The following is a 12,910-nucleotide window of genomic DNA, read 5'->3' as shown; positions in this document are numbered from 1 at the left end:
TCCCCTGCTTGCTGTGTCTCTCTCTCTCTCTCTCTCTCTCTCTCTCTCAAAAATACAATAAACATTAAAAAAATAATAATAAAATTTTAAATATTTTTATTTTTGAGAACGAGACAGAACACATGTAGGGGAGGGGCAGAGAGAGAGGGAGACACAGAATCTGAAGCAGGCTCCAGGTTCTGAGCTTTCAGTACAGAGCCTGATGTGGGGCTCAAACCCACAAACCACAAGATCATGACCTGAGCCAAAGTCAGACATTCAAAGGACTGAGCCACCCAGGCACCCCATACTTTTTTGAGGATCCTCAATCCTGTTTTCCATAGTGGCTGCACCAATTTACATTTCCATCAAAAGTGCACAGGGGTTCCCTTTGCTCTGTATCCTCACCAACATTTGTTATCTGTTGTCTTTTTGACGACAGCCCTTCTAACAGGTGTGAGGTGATATACCTCATAGTGATTTTAGTTTGCATTTCCTTCATGACAAATGATGTGGAGCATCTTTTCATGCACCTGCTGGCCTTTCATATATCTTCTTTTGTGAAATGTCTATTCAGTCCCTTTGCCTATTTTTAAATTAGATTATTATTCTTACTTCCTTATGGAGTCTAAGGAGTTGTTTATATATATTTTTATTTAATTTCTTATCAGATACATGGTTTGAAAATATTTTTTCCCATTCTGTATGTTGTCTTTTCACTTTATTGATGGTTTCTTTTGCTGCACAAATCTTTTTAGTTTGACATAATCCCATTTGTTTATTTTTATTCTGTGACTTATGCTTTCAGTGTGATATCCAAATCATCATTACCAGGACCCATGGTGAAGAGCTTATTACTATACCTTCCTCTAGGAATTTCACAGTTTCAAGTCTTGCATTTAAGTCTTTAATCCATTTCGAGTTGATTTTTGTGAGTAGTGTAAGATACGGGTCCAGTTTCATTCTTGTATGTGGGAGTATGCAAATATCCCAACATCATATATTTAGACTATTTTTGGCTTCCTTGTCAAATATTAGTGACTCTATATGCTTAGGTTTATTTCTAGGCCCTTGGTTCTTTTTCATTGGTCTATTTGTCTGTTTTTATGCCGGTACCACACTGTTTTGATGACTGTAGCTTTATAGTATAGCTTGAAATCAGGAAGTGTGAATTCTCCTGTTTTGTTCTTCTTTCTCAGGATTTCTTCGGCTATTTGGAGTCTTCTGTGGTTCTTTATAAACTTTAGGAGTAATTTTTCTACTTCTGTAAAAAAATGTCATTGGAATCTTGATAGGGATTGCATTGAATCTATAGATGCCTTTTGGTAGTATTGACATTTTAACATTAATTTTCCAATCCATGAACACAGGCTACCTTTTCATTTATTTGTGTCTTCTTCAATTACTTTCATCCATGTCTTAGTTTTCAGCATAGAGATTTTTCACCTTCTTAGTTAAATTTATTCCTAAGTATTTTATTCTTTTTGATGCTGGTATAAATGGTATTGACTTTTTAATTTTTTTCTCAGAAAATTTGTTGTTAGTGTAGAGAAATACTACTGATTTTTATATGTTAATATATGAATTTTGTACACTGAAACTTTATTGAATTCATGAATTAGACCTCAGTTTTTTGGTTGAGTCTTCAGGATTTTCTCTATAAAAATCATATCATCTGCAAATAGAAACAATTTTACTTTTTCCTTTCCAATTCTGTTAACTTTTGTTACTCTTTCTTGCCCGATTGCTTTAGGACTTCTAGAACTATGTTGAGAGGGGTGTGAGTGGGCACCCTTGTGTTGTTCCTGATTTTAGAGAAAAGCTTAGTCATTTGTTGTCTTATACCATTACTTTGTAGACTTGTGTGCATGAAAAAAAAAAAAGAAGTTATATATCACTTCAATCATTCTTAGAAGACCAAGACAGAATGTACTCAAGGATTTTCTCTATGGGCTTGGCAAAAAAGAGAAAGCATAATAGCGGAAAAATCTGAATGTGTTGCTCAGCTTGGCGGTGGTAAGTTTAGAGAAAGGCACATGGAAGCTGAAGTGCTTTCAAAATGCAAGGTCAGCCCAAATGTGTAATAGACAGAAAAGATGAACCTTCAGGTTCAAACAAATCCTGTCTGTCAAAAGAGGAACAATGTAGCAATGAGCATATGGTCAGATAACAGGCCAGGCATTAAGACAAGCCCTGGGAAATCCAATAAAAGCTATTGAGTATCAGATTTTTGGCAGGGAAACCATCTCTGAGGTCTCAAATGAAAGCAGGACTCTAGACATTGAAGACTAGCAAAGGGTAAGGAGCCAAGAATTCAAATCACGTGTATGTCACAATCTAGAATTGAGTCAGAGAAATGTAATGCTCTAAAATAATTACAATTAGGAATTAGGACATTATGGCATAATAGCCAGAACCTTAGACTTAGAAACTGTAAGCTCTAGTAACCAGCTGAGTTATCTTGACAGATATTACAACCTCTCTGGATCTCATTTTCCTCTATGGTAAAAATAAGGGGATTGGACTAGAGGAACCCCAAGATTCCACGAAAGTGATTTAGGGATTTCCTAGCCAAGGAAATGCATATTTGCTCCAACCACTAGAGATTTAGGACCACCTGAGAAACCTGTACCTTGGTGTAAATTATTTAAATATTAAGAGTCTGTGTAAGATTTTGTGTAAAAACAGAATTATACTTAAAAAATAGTTTGAGGGGTGCTTGGGTGGCTTAGCTGGTTAAGCATCCAGCTCTTGATTTTGGCTCAGGTCATGATCTGACCATTCATGAGTTTGAGCCCTGTGTCAGTCTCCACACTGACAGTGTGGATCCTGCTTGGAATTCTCTCTCTCTCTTCCTCTGTCTTCCCCTACTCCTTGTGCATTCTCCCTCTCTCTCTGTCTCTCTCTGTCTCTCTCTGTCTCAAAAATAAATAAATAAACATTTTAAAAAGTAGTTTGAAAACCACTTGAACTGGTGCTACTTGAGTTTGTTTTCATTATTGAACATGAGAACTAAGATTATTTATCCTTCCTGCAAATAACCCTACATGGTCAGTGGCTTGTATTTTATTGATATCATTTGAGAGTATTTTGTGGGGAAAAAAAGTTTGGAAAAGGGAGTACTCAAATATTTGAATTTCTGATAAAAAATGTTTATTATTGTATTTTACATTAAAAAAACTAATAGATATTATCATGGACATTTTTCAAAAATAGAGATAAATAAAAGGAAGAAAATGGAGATCATACAGATGCCTATAGGCCAGAAAGTACAATTATCACCATTTTGTTTATTTCCTTCTAGTTTGTGTGTCTGTGTATGTGTGCATGTGTGTGTCCACATGCATGTACACACATGCACATTGTTTCTCAACGAGCTTAGAGCCCTATATATTCACTGTGTATTTAAAGGTGAGTATGGGTAGTCTAGTGGGAGTGTTATAATGTTATGAAAGCAATCAAATCATAAGATAATGTAAACATACCATAAAAAAGGTAAAACAAAAGTTCAGTAGAGAGTGAAATCACTTTTAATTTGGCAAAAGCCTCAAAATTAAGGGAAAATAGAAGTTAGGTTAAGCTATGTGAATTTTAGATAGACTGAAGTGAAAAAAGAAGATATTCTCAGATAAGACAACAGAGGAGAGGTACAGCAATGGAAACTGGTAGAACATATGTCGATTAACCAACCCCAAAGTAAGCAATGCATTTAGACTCTTTTCCTCCAGTCTTCTGATTTCTCTGCCTGTCCTGGAATTTCATATACAGTTAAGATATCAATCATTTGTACACTGGCCCCATAAGCTATTAAAGCATTTTGGCATTCCTAAGCCATCGCTGACAGAGATTAGGAAGGATAGAAGCTTCACAGTATTGACAGAAAGGGTCTTGTCACTGTCAATGTAGACCAATCTATTTTCAGATCTCATGTGAAGCAGGAAGCAACTTTATCCTACTAGAGGGTTTAAACTCCATCTCTCACTTGCTTGTTCATTGTGAGTAAGAGCTTAGATGGTCACTGATATTACAAAGAGATAGCAGACGTAGAGAATATCATTGTTTGCAGCCAGTCAGCACTTAAAGATCATATTGAAAAGAAAAACTTTTCCATAGAAGCTATAAATAGACTTCCGTATATATGGACTGCACTAAGGGCAAGTGCCCAAGTAAAGACCAAGATATCACAGTAAAATTTCTAAAGCAAGATGCAGCATGGGTTTTGCTGGACAAAAATAGAGTAGAATATATAGGGGGAAAAATCATTCTGGATCAACTTATTGCCAGTTATTGAGTGATTGAATCCAATTATTGCCATTTTCTTCCCAAGGAGGACTTGGAACTGTCATCAGAGTTGCTCTATATTCATTGTACGTTAGTGGTTTAAGCAAGACATGGCTGTGTTCAAGGGCCCTCTACATTCTCAATCTGTTTGTTGGAGGCCAACTCAGCACCTCTTAGGAGTTCCACAAAGAAAATCAACTCCCTAAGACTTTGGAGAGAGTTGGATACTTTACTAAGGACTATATGGGGAATGAAAGAGAAGGAAGGTTACATTACACATTGTGCCTGAAATCCTGATGAGAATCCTCATTGGTTACATCTGTTCTTCTTCTGAAGCTCCTCTCTTCCCCAGCCACCTATCCCCTTCTCAATCTTTTCTCCAATAGCTCCTGCTGACCTACTGGCTCTGGTTTGTAAGGTTTCTGCTCTAGCAACCCTTTCTTCTTTTTATCTCTCTTCTATCTTCTATAGAGTTATTTAAAATCTCTCTTTTTTAGTTGCCACCTCCTTTTGAGGGTTTCAGGAAAGGCATGAGTTTTAGTAAACTAAAAATTTTCCATAATACAAATTTTATAGTTTCACATATGTATAACTAGGATTTATTGTCTATTTTCAAAATGTCTCGTTAGCAATTTCCAATGAGTCCTTTATTCTCTTTTCAAAGAGAAGTTCCTTTGGCTACTATTATAGCTGGGTGCAGGTCCAACTTATTTCCGTATTACATCAAGATTTAGATGTCCCAGAAGTTGACCAAATGAAGTAAGAAAGTCCAGTCCATTTCCCAATATTTTACTTTTACTGTAATATAATGCATCCTACAGATGAGATTGGAAAGGTAGGCCGGTTGAAATCATTGTTTCTTGAATCCTATCTTGAATTTCTTGTATAGGAGAGTGACTTTATCAGAGCTGTGTTCCAGAAAGTCCAAATAGGCAGAGCTGGGTAGGCTACACTGGTGGGGACATAAGATAAATTGGAGAATCCAGTTAAAAATTGTGGTAATATTTCTGTGGTCACATGGAAGGTATCCCCTGAAGGGCACCTGAGATCATTTTCCAAGTTCTACTACAACCTGGTGAAGTATTTCCTTTGTTCTGGACAATTTATTATTTCTCCATTGGTTTCCCACTTAGAAAAGGAGTACATTGTAATGTAGGTAGGACTAGTCTGGCCAAAGGGAAGGCAGAACTTCCTCTTTTTATTTAATATAAGAATTCTGATTTATAAATCAACAAAAATAGATTAGTATGAATTTATTTCGGAGAGCCTGAACACTGGCCTGGGTCAATAAAAAGGAAATATTTAAAGACAGAGGCATCTGAGAGGCATCTTATCCATGTTCCCCATCCTTCCCTTTATTTTTTCAATGATCATAGCACATTTCAAGGTCATTTAACCTCTGTTCTTAAGTTTTTAAATCTATGCCAAGAAGGTAATACTTGTTCTAAAGTGCTGTTTTAAGAATCAAATTATCAGTGGAAGAAAAGACCTTTGGAAAAAAATTGAAGTGTTGTAAAAGTGTAAAGGGTAGAATGTCAACTTTTAAACAGAAATTGTTTGGCCTGTGTTCCTGATGGGTCATACCTGGCTGTGCTGAAAGAGTAAAATACATTTAATTTATAGAAAATCTATGTCCCTGTCTATGAATATTTGCTGTAATGTGCTCCATTCTTGGGCTTTTTAAAATGTTGAGAAACATTTCTATTAGATTTATATGATTTCTAGGATAAAAATTTTAGTTCGTATAAACTGGTAACCCTCTGAATGTTTTCTGAAATGGTTGGAAAGATGTCCAACTAAGATGAGCCAAATCAGATGTTCTCAGTTTGAGGTATGTTGTTCTGTGCTCATCATAAATACAGTACTTCTTAGCATTTAATAATCTCAGTGCCCAAGTCTCCCGTTTCCAGCACTCATGCCATACCTGAGACTTGCTTGAAAATTTGTATTGTTGCTACCACTGATATATCTGTTCTAGAAAGAAACCAGCTTTCGTTTCTAGGACTGTCAAGTCAGGAGCGTTCACAAGAGCACAAAGATTCACTCTATTACTGCACATCATAGAACTCATGCCTGTAGCTTGAAAATAGAAGTCTTTGGTGTAGGCATTTGCTTGTTTGACAGTTCTGTTCTAAATTTTGAAACTACTGGTACCGTAAAGTGCCTGTCTGACAATGGTGTACCAGAGCTTAGTCATGCAAAATAATTATTGTTCACGGTTCCTTAGCTGAAGTCAATAGCTCCGTGCAAAACACAACATAATGCAGAGATCTAAAGTTACTAAATCAAAACTGAGAAAAAGAAGACTTTTAAACAGGTTTGGCAGGAAAAAAATGTAGGCTCTACGAGATTTGCCAAGTGATTTCTCTCAGCACATGGAAGGCTCTAATATTTGTAACAGAGGCTCCATGGTAGAAATGATGGGATTAGTACATTCTGGTTATTGCTGTCAGTAAGCTTATATGATGTGAAAGAAGCAAGAGCAATTACGGAGATATTAGCAAATGGTGCATAGTGCTTATTTTCTAAACTTGAAATATTTTCACGTTTGCTTCTGGGAATTCAGTGTTTTAAAGTCTCCAATATATCACCTACACTGAAGGGCTTGGTTAAATTAACCTAAATTATGTAACTAAACTGGAGTGTCAGGATGCCTTCCCTGGACTTATAGTAGCATCCATGAATGAGTGTAGTGGTATGTGCCGGAGAAGTTAGCATTAATCCTACAAATGAAGAATTATGTCTCCATGTTGCCGGCCACATTTGCCAGAGAATCTTGGCTGGATTAGGTGTTGCTATGTGACTGCTTCAGTGAAAGGGATGATGTCCTGCTTAATCCTTGGCAGACAACTGCACTTAAGAATATCCCTTTTCTGGGAAAAACAAGCAATACCTACTGTTTCTATGGAGGAGGGAGAAGCACAGAAATAAACAAGGAGTTCACAGTTTCCTCTGTAACATATTTACCTACATTTTCCTTCAATAGTTTCAAACCAATATTAAGAAGGAACTGATAGAGGTGAATATGCAATTATTTTAGGTTTAGCCCATTGCCTCCTTTCGTAGAATTCATAAATTTAAAAAATGTTTATTATTTTTTTTGAGAAAGAGAGAGAGGGAGGGAGAATGCATGTGCGAGTAGGGGAGAGGGACAGAGAGACAGGGAGAGAGAGAATTCCAAGCTGGCTGCACACTGCCAGCACAGAGCCCAACGTAGGGCTCAATCCCACAAACCATGAAATCATGGCTTGAGCTGAAACCAAGAGTTGGATACTTAACTGACTGAGCCACGCAGGTGCCCCAAGAATTCATAGTTTTTTAAAATTAATTTGTTATTGAGGGGTGCCTGGGTGGCTCGGTAGGTTTAGCATCTGACTTCGGCTCAGGTCATGATCTCATGGTCTGTGAGTTTGAGTCCCACATCAGTCTCTGCGCTGACAGCTCGGAGTCTGGAGCCTGCTTCGAGTTCTGTGTGTGTCTCTCTCTCTGCCCCTCCCCTGCTTGTGCTCTGTCCCTGTCTCTCTCTCAAAAAAATAAACACTAAAAACCTAAAAAATTAATTTGTTATTGAAGTATAATTTGTACACAGAGAATTATATATAATTTGTATATAGATTTTACATGTATAGTTCATTGAGTTTTGATAAACGAGTACTCTCATGTAGATATCCTGAACATTTCCATCACTCCAGAAAGTTTTCTTAGGTTCTTTTTCAGTCAATTGGTACCCCATCCGATTGTAAATAACCACTTTTCTCATTTCTATTGTCACAGATTAGCTTTCTTTTTCTTTGAACTTCACATAAATAAAATTTTACAGGATACAGTCTTTTGTATTTTGCTTTCTTTTTTTAAATGTTTATTTATTTAATATTTATTTAAATGTTTATTTATTTTTGAGAGAGAGAGAGAGAGAGAGAGAGAGAGAGAGAGAGAGAGAGAGAGAGTATGCCCAAGCAGGGGAGGGGCAGAGAGGGGGACAGAGGATCTGAGGTGGGCTGCGTGCAGACAGCATAGAGACTGACATGGGGCTGGAACCTGAACCTGTGAACCATGAGATCATGACCTGAGCTGAAGTGGGATACTTAATCGACTGAGCCACTCAGGCACCCCGATGTGTTTTTTTCTGTGTTGGTTGTTTCTTTTTATTTTGTTTATATTGACCTAGTTAGTATTTTTATGTGAATGTTACCACAATTTGTTTTCCATTCTTCTGCTGATGGACATTTAATTTTCCCCAAGTTTCAGCAATTATAAATAAAGCTGCAAAAAAATTCTTAAACAATTCTTTTTGTGTCTATATGTCCTCATTTCTGTTGAATGATACCTCAGCATGGAATTATTGGATTATAGCCTGGATCTATGATTATAAGAAACTACAAGAGTTTTCCTAGTGTGGGTGTTACATTTTATACTCTCACAGTCAATTTATAAAAATCTCACTTGCTGGGGCACCTGGGTGGCTCAGTCGGTTAAGCATCCAACTTCGGCTCAGGTCATGATCTCATGGTTCATGAGTTCAAGCCCCGCGTCGAGCTCTGTGCTAACAGCACAGTGCCTGGAGCCTGCTTCAGATTCTGTGTCTCCCTCTCTCTACTGCTCCTCTCTGTCTGCCTCTCTCTCTCAAAAATAAATAAACATTAAAAAAAATTTTAAAAATCTCACTTGCTTCACACCGTGATCAATATTTTATTTTCTCTGTCTTTTTAATTCTTGCTGTTCTAATGTTTGGGAAGAAGTATCTCATCGTGGTTTTGATTTGCATATCTCTGAATACTAATGACATCAGGTACCTTTGTATATGACCCTGGGCATTTATATAACTTCTTTTGTGAATTGTCTATTTAAATCTCTTGCACATTTTTCTAGTTTTAATTGTATACTTCTGTCTCTTAATTATTGTTATAGGTATTCTTTGTATATTTTGCATACAAGTTCTTCATCAGATAAATGTTTTGAGAATATTTTTTTCCAGCCTATAGCTTGCCTATTCATTTTTCTTAATGATATTTTTTGATTAGAAGATTTTAATTTTGATGAAGTTCACCTTATCAATTTTTCCTCTCTTATAGATAGTGCTTTTTGTGTGTGGTCTAAGAAATCCTTGCTCACCCCCAAGGTATTTCCCTGTTTTCTTCTAGAAGTTTTATGGTGTTAGTTTTTAAGTCTATGATCCATCTTGAATTAATCTTTGTGTATGGTGTGAACTAGAGTTAAAGTACATTATTTTTTTAAATATGGCTGTCTAGTTGTTACAGCTCCACTTGTTGAAAACATCCCTTTTTCCATTGAATTGCTTTGGCATCTTGTTGGAAATCAATTGACTGATTCAGTGTGATTCTATTTCTGGACTGTATTCCATTCTTTTGACCTACTTGCCTATCCTATACCTTTGCCATATTCTCTTGATTAGTTTCATGAGTTTTGTTATTCTTTAGTCCTGTTTCTCTCATTGTAGCTACTTTTACCTTATGTAGGTAGTAGATTCAGAGTTTATGTCAGAAGTTGGTAAAACCCAAAATGCTCCGGAATTATCTCACAGTGTATATATATGTGTGTGTGTGTGTGTGTGTATATATATATATATATATATATATATATATATATAGTAGGAAAAATAAAAAAAATAAGAACTCTGTTACAGGATTGTTGGAAGAAATAAACAATCTAGTATACTTTTATTTATTTATTTTTTAATTGTTTATTTATTTATTTTTGAGAGAGAGAGAACACAAGCAGGGGAGAGGCAGAGAGAGAGGGAGACGCAGAACATGATCCAGGCTCCAGGCTCCGAGCTGTCAGTGCAGAACCTAACACAGGGCTTGAACTCACAAACGGTGAGATAATGACATCAGCTGAAATCAAGAGTTGATCATGACCTGAGCTGAAGTGGGATGCTTAACTGACTGAGCCACCCCTCTAGTATACTTTTAAAAAGCACATTATAATTCTAAAATAAAATTTGTATGCTTAGAATGTTGCTTATTTTTATTTCACTTTTCTTAAAAGTTCTCAGGCATGTTTACTCAAATCTTCAAGAAGGATATGCCCCCTTAGTTTCAGATTATAGGGACACGTTTTCTGTGGATTTGGAAAAAAAAAAAATCTAAAATAATTACAAGAAATGATGGGCACCTGATCCCTTCCACTTACAGTAAGCCATGCCTTGTAGTGATGTCAGTCCTTTCTGATATTTCTCCTCTGTGGATTTTTTAAAAGGCAAGAACTGCAAGATTGCAAATGCTTTATTCTTCTAGACCTTTCTGATTTGATTTCCTTTGTCTTTGCTGTGGCAGCTACTGTGCTGAATGACCACTGCTCTCCCCACCCCCAAATCACTGACCTTTTAAACTGTTTTAATATTTACTAGGGAATTACTTGTCCTGGAGCTTGGATAGGACTTCCCTGAAAGATTTTATTATAGACTTAAAACAATGATGAAGAGAAGGGTTCAAAGTCTGAACCCCTCCCTTTACCCAAGGTAAAACAAATTGGATAAAAACTTTATTTTCATTTTTTAAATGTTTGTTTATTTTTGAGAGAGACAGAGTGTGAGTAGGGGAGGGGCAGAGAGAGACACACACACATAGAATAGGAAGCAGATTGCAGGCTCTGAGATATTAGTGCAGAGCACGAGGGGGACTGAAACCCGGGGACTGGAACCCATGAGCCATGAGATTAGGACCTGAGCCAAAGTTGGAAGCTTAACCGACTGAGCCACCCAGGCGCCCCAAAGGTGTCAATTCTTTTTTTTTTTTTTTTTTTTTTTTTTAAATTTTTTTTTTTCAACGTTTTTTATTTATTTTTTGGGACAGAGAGAGACAGAGCATGAACAGGGGAGGGGCAGAGAGAGAGGGAGACACAGAATCAGAAACAGGCTCCAGGCTCCGAGCCATCAGCCCAGAGCCTGACGCGGGGCTCGAACTCACGGACCGCGAGATCGTGACCTGGCTGAAGTCGGACGCTTAACCGACTGCGCCACCCAGGCGCCCCCCAAAGGTGTCAATTCTTTATTGCCCTAGTTCATACCCCAATTATCATTCTCATTTCTAAACGGAAATATTTTCTTCCTCAAGTCTGGTCGCCTTCTTACATTTTTGGCCATTGTCTTTGTTTTCTAGATTATAAACTCCTTGAGCAAAATTATCTGATGCTATTTATCTTAGTTTCAGATTTTAGCATCAAGCCAAGTGCTTTGAATTCACTTCTTAAATGGCTTTTGAATTAAATTAATTACTGCCAAGGGTTGACATTGTACTAAAGACAGTGTCATATATATAACAGGCAATAATTGCTCATGGTTTATTGATAGCAGGAGCTCACGGTTTCTTCATTGATTAGTTAAGTTTGGATACATTTTATAATTAGAGCATCAGATGAGTCAGGTGCTCCTTTTGCTCCTTTCTTTTCAAAAACATGTTAGAACTGCTCAACTGGAATTCTAGAGATAAAGTTACTTAATAATAGCTCTCTGTGCCTTTGTCTGTAATATTATGGTTTGGGCTGTATCACCTCCTAATAGATGAAAAGAGTACTAACCTCCTATGGCGAGAATTCATCTCAAAGTCCGTCCTACTCCTGTTAGCGTTATAGACAGGTTCCAGAACACTTTACTGAGATAAGTAAACAAGTATAATTTTCAAAGATACAGACCTGAAAATGAAGCACTGATGCTAGAGTCCCAAATACTCCTACTGAGATGCTTGTACAGAAGTTGTTCTCAGACTTGTGATTAATTTCTGCTTCCTAGAGCAAACTGGTAAGTCTTACTTCCCTTTTTGGTAGAACAAGGACTTGTCCATCAAATCCTGGACAGCTAGTCCTGAGGGCACTCCTTAGAACCTGAAGTAGGTAAAATTAGGATGAAAAAAAAAAGAAAAAAGAAAAAGAAAAGGCAGTATACTACACAGGAGGTGGTAAATGTGTGAGAAGTATTACCAGGAGAGAAGTAACATAGATTGCAAACATAAATCCTTAAATGGTTTTAGATAAAACCAGGGAAGCTAGATCCATAAATATTTTTGTGGGGACTAGGAAGCTTGGAAATATCCCTAATCTAGATATTGACGTTAGAATAACCATGCCTCCCTAAAATACTCCCTAAATGTCCCTGAAAAACCGTACTAAGCTGATTGTGTAATCAACTGATCCAATATAATCTCCTCTAAATCCAGTTTGGACCCTGAACAAGAGGGGACAGAGTGAGGAAGCAAGTTGCTTGGGATCCCAGATTTGGAAGACTATAGGTGCTCTTTACTAAATGTTATATGGTGTCCCTGCCAGCTTTTGCCTGCCACGTGCTCAGGCAAAGCGAAGTTCACTGGAAGGCAATTTTATCAATGATTTCTAATCAGGTTTTGTTTTCTCCCCCAGAGATTTAAATCTTCTATAAAGCTTTAAAGCTTTCAAAAACGCGACAGTAAAACCTTTTAAAAACTGTTTTCAGCTAACTAGGACTCACCTGCCTTTTCCTTGCTTTCCACTCCCACATTGGAAAGGTCCGAGGAGACCAAGGTCCTATACTAACCGCTCACACCCCCACCCCCCGAATAGGGGACACAGCGCGGGCGGGGGGGGGGGGGGGGCAGGGCTTCGACCCGAGCGCAGCGGAGGAGGTTCCAGCGGGGAACGCATGGGCCGCGGTTCCTCC

The 12,910-nt window shown here is 37.4% G+C and overlaps 1 long non-coding RNA gene across 2 annotated transcripts; it reads right to left on the bottom strand.

Moving 5' to 3' along the window:
• Positions 1–3,486: 3,486 nt before the first annotated feature.
• On the bottom strand, positions 3,487–12,828 carry LOC131519932 (uncharacterized). 2 transcript variants are annotated; one of them, XR_009265882.1, is made up of 3 exons: positions 12,722–12,799; positions 11,914–12,102; positions 3,487–5,212 (listed from the first exon to the last, which is right to left on the bottom strand). It is a non-coding gene; the product is annotated as an uncharacterized LOC131519932 (long non-coding RNA). The 2 variants fall into 2 exon arrangements; XR_009265883.1 differs by lacking the exon at positions 11,914–12,102 and having other exon boundaries at positions 12,722–12,828.
• Positions 12,829–12,910: the final 82 nt, after the last annotated feature.

Source organism: Neofelis nebulosa, chromosome 8 (genome assembly GCF_028018385.1).
Source record: "Neofelis nebulosa isolate mNeoNeb1 chromosome 8, mNeoNeb1.pri, whole genome shotgun sequence".
Classification (NCBI taxonomy): Eukaryota; Metazoa; Chordata; class Mammalia; order Carnivora; family Felidae; genus Neofelis; species Neofelis nebulosa.
The sequence above is the reverse complement of the archived record's forward strand: the minus strand, read 5'-3'. Positions and strand labels throughout refer to the sequence as shown.